Here is an 8,281-nt window from a genome sequence, read left to right on the forward strand (position 1 = left end):
CTCCCCGTCCCGCCGGCAGGCTCGCTCCTCGGTGGGGAACCTCGGGCCGTTTGCCGGGACGGTCCTTGTGCGTCCAGGCAGCGGGTCTGGCGCCGCAAGGCTCCGCTTCCTCGGGTGCCTCGGGAAAGCGGCTGAGGGTGGGTTTGGGCTTTGCCGTGGCCAAGCGCAGCGGTGGTACCGGGTACCACAGAGCTCTTCTGATGGGCGACGAGCCTTTCTGGCTGTTGTTCTTTCTTACTTGGGCGAATTTCACCCAAGTTTCTGGGAGTTTTGGTCCCTTGTACGTCTAGCATCAACTATATCATCACTTCATCATATTTCAACTTTGATGTCTGATGTTAGATGCCTGAAACTTCTGATTCCAAGATAATCTAGTGAATTTTGTATCTTCCATCGATTGTCTTAGAGTATACTTATTGACTGGACTTCTTGGAGAAAAGTAGTGATGTGGGGACACATCAGAGTTCAAAATATTAGCTCTTTGAAAGGTGAAAATGCTTTTGTGTTATTTTAGTGACGCCTTATTGAGGAGATGCAAAACCTTAGAGTTGAAATAATTTTATATTTGTTTTACAGCAGTTCTGTTTTTGCTTGAAAATAGTTCAATAGAGTTATTGAACTATTGCTCAAAAGCTCTCAATTGAGGAGAGAGAGAGAGACTTGCTCAATTACGAAATTAATCAGCATGGCTCACTTAGAGCCTTGTGGTGTTTCTGTCATGATTACTTTTCTAGTCATTGCTAGGAACAGTAGTAGTGTTTTCTTAAAATATCGTGAAATTTTAGCATAGCTGTAATGCCACTGGTACAGAACTACGATCTTTTGGAAATACTGCAAAAATGGCTGTCGTGGTGAGCTAGTTCTGCTTGAGAGGTTTGTGTCAGTTGGTAGGGTTGATTACATGGCAAGAGCAGGTTTTTCTCATTAAAATTTTTCAGTGTTAAAATTAAAAGTTTACTGTAATGAAAACTGCGATCCATGCATTGCAATGCATTGAATCAGTTCTGGACTTTGATTCTGCTTCATAATAAACAGTGTCTTTTAACATAAGCAGATTTGACTGTGTATATATAATAAATTGTTCCGAGTTGTTTACACTAAACAGCTGCATGCCCCATAGCGAAGAACACTGCATAGAGGCCTGTTTGGTAATTAAGAGTATTCAAAGAGCAAAATGGAAAAATAAGGATTTCTTGCTGTCAGAGTTTGGAAATCCTCATTATGATGCAATTGATTACACCACTGATCAGTGATTATTACATCACTATCCAAAAACTAAAGGCTGATGAAAAGTTTTAGTTGTTTTATTTCCAGCATCTGATTCCAATTTTGTTTGTTATTCAAACATTCCAGAGTACAGTGTAGCTGAAACAAAAACACCATGTCTCTGATCAACGGGGTTTTTTTTATCTTAAGTGAGTTCAAGGTCACTTAAGGAAGACAAAATGAGTGACTTAAAGCTTTGATGCATATTCCCTGCCTCTCAGTTTGAGATTTTTGTAAGTCTTTTTTTACGTTTCGTGTGTCTTGACCTTACCAGATTTTATATCTTTTGTGTTAAAGCAGTGTAAATAAGAATGAGTTCTGTAGGCTTAATTATGGCTAGTTCATTACAGAATCTGTGATATTTCATTAAAAAAAAGTCGATCAAAGCTCTTGTAGATTACATGTGACTTTTGCTTGCGTCTGTGGGAAGTCTTGACACAGACTTAAAGTTTATTACTCTCTACACTTTCCAAGTTATGTAGGCCATAATCTTGGAGTTGACACCACCTTAGTAGACCTTTTGATTCATGTGGGATTATGTTGGGATCATTGACTGTTTAAAGGACATAAATGTCTCTCTGCTCATAAGACAGTTTATAATTAAGAAAATGTAAGGCGCTGTCTCTACTAGCATAAGGAAGCAGCACTTTCTCGCATGGAAAACTCTTACTTTCAATAAAGGTAGGAGTAACTTAAAGACAGGTTTTAACTTTAGTTTTATATACATTAAGTCAGTAAGATGCAATTTTGTGGAAATCAAAGCTTACATTCTGCAGAAACTGATGGCCCTTTTCTGTCATGTGTGCTTTCCTGTAAGAATTGATGAGTGAATATCCCAAGACCTGATTAAAGCTCTGCTTCAGCAAACCATTTCACCCTTTGAATATGAGTAACTCCACTGAAGATGACTTAAGTGATACTATTTGTATGCTTAAGGCTTTGGAAGTGGCAAATAATTTGCATATATGTAGTTCTGTATAGTGCTTAAGCAACATTTCATTTCCTGTAGATAACTATTCTTGTGGTTGATAGGACATTCAGACACTGTATTTCAGACAGTCAAAACAAAGATGGTTGTTTTTTCTCTAAGACATCTTTTATGGCTCCAAACACACTTGTATAATGTATTTCTTTTTCAAATAAACTTTGTATATATACAAGATCCTTGATATATGTGATTTAAAACCAAGTTAGCTAGCTCACATGCATTAATTGTTTACTGTGTTTAAACAGCTATTATATCATTGGTTGTTGTTGTTGAAGCCTTTAATGACAGTGAAAGAAAGTGGGAATTTTTATTTTTGCAGGCATTTTTAATTTTTCTACTTAGCAAAAGAACATCTCATGACACTTTTCTAGCAAGCTTAAAATAATGTAACAGTTTCTGGGCTAAAACTAACTTCAAGGAAATGAAGATTATTCTACTGTACCCTATGACAGTGTGCAAAGCACAAGTGTTCTGAGTTGATGTTTTCACTGCCCCATTTTCCAGCTTAGGTGCAACATAAACTATTTTAATTAATACTGTGTCACAAAGGTTTTGAGATGGCCAATTGAATTCTGCCAAGATAGAGTCTTTTGATGAAAACATATCTTTATTGATTGTAGAAGAAGAAAATCATTCTTAAAATGAAATCCAGAGAAAAATCATATCCCTTAGAGCAAATTTCTGAGTGGCAGGCTGAGATTAACATCATAAAATTGAATTTGTGCTGCAAACCTTTGATGTAATCAGCAGCTGGGAGATGGTGTTGCCCTTACTGTGCTCCTTCTGATTGTGGTGAATTATTGTGTGGAATGAAATAAGTGTTTCTTGTGTCACTCGTTCAAGAAATACAAACAAGGTATTACTAGGTGGTTCTTGCTAGTTAAAATGGGTTGTATTGATTCCTGGTCCCAGTCTCTTGCTCCCTTGGACTGCAAAAGCAGTAGGTTCACACCCCAGGGCAGGTCTGGATGTCACTCAACAGTGACTCCTCCGGCCGATTAAGGTGTAGCCCTGACAGGTCTCGAGGGAAGTCCCATTAAATCTTAAACTGGAAGTGCAGTGGCAGGCAGGCAGGGTCTCCAGGATGGAGCCGCAAAAAGCAAAGGAAAAGGGGTGGATTACTGAGGGTTCTGGCAGAATATATTAAAACACGAGGAGGTGGAACATAGCATAGAAATGTTGATTACTGGAATACTTTGCTTGTTGCCTGCTCTCTGATTAGATATATCAACTAAAATATTTGAAATATAGAAATATTTTTGCTGCTGTACCCACAGAGAAGCAGATTCCACATCTTAAAGGAGCCAGTTATTGGTTCTGTTGTACGATATGCTAAATACAAACTAGTTTTTAATTATCTCTTTAAAAATCTCTTGATAAATCTTTCATTGTTTTACTTTTTGCTATTAATTACTTCAAATGTCTTTTTGTTACCTTTGTCTTGTCTTGTTGTGTTAGTGTCATTTCTTTGGTCATCATTCCCTTTTCACTTACCTAGCCTCATATATCTTCTTTGTCCTTTCCCTGCATTACACACCCTGCCTTCTTCCTTGTAGCCTCTATATCTCCATTCTATTTCCATTTCTCTGTTAAGCATCTTTCTCACCATTGTATTTCTCTTTTCTAATTTATTCCATTTTTCACACCTACACAAATGTGCATGTACCCCGCTGCTTCACAAACTGCAAAGTATTGTTGACCTGTATTTTCAGATTCATGGACACAATAAGCTTCTGAATAGCAACTTATATAAATAGCAAATCTGTGAGCAGCATCACGAGCATCATTGTGGTACGTCTGCAGGCTTACAAAGACAGCATTACGTCACTTCTGTGTCCGTAAATTTTGTACTTTAGATACTTCTATTGACTATTTTGTAAATGTGATATGTTTTATTATTTATGCCTCTTAGATGGACTTGCTATATATTGTGGACAGTGGGCGAATATAGTTTTTTAGTTCGGGAAAGGTTATATATTTGCTGATTACCAGAGATAATATACAACATCCTTAAGGAGAGTGCAACATTTACATCACAAAGTAAATTGAGAAAGTTGTGAAAGCAATATAGAATGGATCAGTAGACTGCAAGTCAAAGCTATTTTTAAGGAAAATAATTAGCTTTTTACTAACAGTACAAAAATATCGATAGAACTTTTGTTTTCTTATATAGACAGTAAGAGAGAATATGTCAGATAAAGCCAAAGAATAGATGGGAATAGGAGAATGAGATTGGTTAGGAGCACACAAACCTTAGGAATTTGTCATGAAAACCTACCAGGCTCTGCCTAAAATTTACTTCCGAACGGTTTACTGCAATGATGAATCTAAAGGGGTGGTGGTGGGAGAATTTATATTATTTTACTTGACCATCAAGAATATTGAAGCCTGGGCAAATAGAATTTTGCTAGACTAAGAAAACATTTTGCTCTTATAAAATTGTCAATAATTGCTTTTAATAATTTTGGCCCATCTATCCTGTTTTGTTTTTTTTCCAAATATTTGTATTTTTAATCCAATACAAACAGTTAAATTCTGCCAATCTCTTAATATTTTCAGGACTGTAAGCCAATCTCTGCATCTTTTTTGTGCCCGTGCTGATTGCCATGCATTTAACTGGACTTTGAAACAACTGATCTTGTATTGATAGGTTTTTTGTCAGGTTGACTGTTACCTGTATAGTGATATTCCATTGCACAAAGTCTTTTCTCCTTCTACAAATAAGCTGTAAAATCCTATTTAGTAGCTTTTGTTATGGGCTGTAGCTATGAGAAGGTTTCTGTCGCAACCAGTGTTTTATTATGTGAACTGTTTGAGATTAGGTCTCTGGGAAGTTCAGTTCCTAGTGTTAAGGACCTTGATGTATGTGAGAACTGATGAATTCTGAATTAATTTAAAAATCAGTGTTTGTATTTTCTTTATCAAGAAATGTGATTCTTATAACTGTAGTTAATAGTCTAATATTGTTCAGGGTGTTTCATACTGGAAAGCTTCCTTTACGCTTTTGAGAAACTCTGCGTGGAAACGTGAGGACCAATAGGGAATGTGAGCCGCAGGCTTCAGCGGGGGCAAAACGGAACCCAGATTTTTGACTTCAAATCACTGTAAGCATATGTGCATGCATGCTTCTAAGCCCTAAACAACTCTTCTAAACTATATGTTCCCAAACTTCCTTAGGATTATAATTTTTATCTTGAGAAAATGCAGCACAGGGATGTGTGCCTGAGGTTAAGCAGTAATTATGTGGCAGTGATTGGAAGGTCTGAGATGAGGCTAATAGAGAAGCTAACTATTTTTTTTTTAAGGTCAGTAGAGGAGGCAGAGTCAAGATATGCTTACTATATTGGAATTAGGGCTCTATAGGGAAAGCACGTGTTGAGTTACGATGGCACTGTTTCTTTATGGTATAATCTGACCTTTTTCATTCTACTCAGTTCATGACCAGTCCCAGTCAAAAAAGCCGAGTGATGAGGAAAAGCCCTTGCATTAATATGTGCTTAGAAAGGCGTTCAAGGTCAGACCTCCTGCTCTCTGGCCCCTTAAAGCTTTTGACTAGACTTTTAAATACCTCACGGCTTCTGTAGAATAAAAGGTGGTGTACTCAGGTTTTCAAATGGAACTTTCATACTGTACAAATGGTGCAAAGTTGCTAAAGCAGTACAGCCAAAGTTCTTGAAGCTGTGCAAATTGGGATAATTTTCCAAGTTAACAGAGGTTTGTGGTGTGGTTTCAGTGTGAAAAGTGTTTGTAGAACTAGAGACAGGGCGGTAGAGATGAGACAAGTTAGTTGTGGGATGAACTGGTGTGGTTTTAACTAAGAACAGGGAAATTAATTTTTTTTTTTTACAGACATAAGGGACTTCTTTTTGACAATGTGATCATAAGGGCAGGACAAGCAAAGAAGTTTATTAGGTTGTAAACAGGGAGAAATGGGGAGTAGGACAGAGGAACTTGATTTAAAGTTGAATTATGGGTTAATACTGCGAATCAGACATGCTTGAGTGGACAGAGCTGGAAGAATTTGACATGTGCTGATAAGCTACGTGCAGCTCAGCTATGCCTTGGGCAATATTTGACTTTGGAAACAGTTTTTGCCTTTTTTAAAGGAACAGTCTGATAAATATCTGTTGATTTTCTTAAAGTTTGCTCTAGGTGCCATCAGCATCACTAAATAGTTTTGATAAAGCTAAATATTGTCAGACAAAATGTGGATATGTGCATGTGAGTATGCAGTATTTCTAGGGAAGTCGTGGTATTCTTAGAAGCAAAGCTTTCATGCAAAATACTTACCTTGTGTGTCAAAATATTTTAATCCAAAAGAAAAGTTAACCAAGAAGCAAGAGGAAAAAAGTTAAGGACTGTTATATTAACATGGAAGTTCATATACCTTCTGTTTTCTATTTCTCTTACACTTCAGTCGTAATATAAAGGAAAAAGTATAAAATGTTCTTGTAACATTTCAGTCTAAACTAATTCTCTTATATAACCAATGTTTTGTGCGTAGTAGTAGCTGTTTATTAATTCGTGTCACTCATGAAGATCTAAAATGTGTGCAAATAGATCATCTATATATTAGCAAATTCTAGCAATTTGTTTAGTTTTCAATGTCTGTTTCAATGTCAACTCTTTCTGAGTTCTCTGTTACTCATCGCTTGCTCAGCAGTAGGTCTAAGAATATGGATCTTGATTCTATGCTTCTTTTACAAGAAAATGTAATTTATAACTTCATATTCAATGCAGTACAAACCTGAATTCTGCTGCCTTATGGTGTTTTACACTAATTGAACACTCCCATGGCACAAGTATAAATGAATACATGATATACAAGAAAATGCATTTTAAAGACTCAGGATTTGGTTTATCAAACTGTTAATTTGGCAGCCACCATTTTATAAGCCCTATGAAATCAGTGAATTTTCTTTGCTTAGCTGATACCTAAAAACCTATCATTAGAGTTTGGCTCGAACAACTTTCACTTCAGGGCATAAACTGGAAGAGAAAAGGAGTTCGGTGTTCACCAGTAAGCATAATACTTCATGTGACTAGAGATTTAAAAAATAAGTTTTAGAAAAGTCAAATTCTAAAGCTGAGATCAATAACATCTCTCAGTATTTTGATATGCCCACAAAGAGCTTTAAAATGAAACTAAATGTGATTTAGCCTAATAAACTCGTGACCTCAATTAATACTCTCTTAGATTCCTCTTCCTCTGCCTTTGACGTTTTGGCTGAGGTTGTATGGCAGTACCTTGGTAGTCTGCCATACCAACCTTTTCAGCCCTTTTTCTCAGTAGCTGAGCCCTTCATCTCATGTTCTTGTCAGGAAGCAAGACCATTCCTCTAGTTCTGTGTCACTTAAAACTTTTATTAGTAGTAACGAATATACCTCTTGTCTGTGTCCCTGCTTTCAGATGCTACTGTGCTGGATTTAGTGACGGTTTGTATTACAGTTTCTTTAAACATAGCTTAAAAGGTTGCTTCTGTGCTCTGTTTCTGTCCTGTGCTCTTTTCTGAACTATCACAGGAACTGCTCTTCATGTCACTTTGCATCATTCTTGTATTACTTCCTTTGCCTGGCTGTTATCTGCTGCCATGCATTTTGTTCTACCCAGCTCCTGTTTCTTCTCCCAAGGTTTCAACTTTAATGTCATGTCTTTTGGCTGACCTCTCCCAACTGCACTGTTCTAGCACCTTGTTACTGGCACCAGTTTCATTTTAAATATCTTTGCTAAGGGCTCTGTTGTCTCCCCTTTCTCCAGGACAAATAGGAGCACACCTCTGAAAGGTGAGTTTTGCTTAGTGGCTGCCCTGAAGTATCTCTTCAATGGTATTATTGCTGTTTGGATAAAAAGTAGGTGACATACAATATTTTGAAAAGAATAATTAAAATATTTGTTTATTTAAATGACCCTAGACAATGGTGCACCTGAAGAGCTTAAAATCTGTTCCTTCTTGTTCATTCATGCTTGGGAATAACATGTTGATGTATGCAAACATTTTTGACATTGCTCAATATGTCAGCTGTCTG

This window comes from Aptenodytes forsteri, unplaced genomic scaffold (assembly GCF_000699145.1).
Source record: "Aptenodytes forsteri isolate BGI_AS27 unplaced genomic scaffold, ASM69914v1 Scaffold1, whole genome shotgun sequence".
Classification (NCBI taxonomy): domain Eukaryota; kingdom Metazoa; phylum Chordata; class Aves; order Sphenisciformes; family Spheniscidae; genus Aptenodytes; species Aptenodytes forsteri.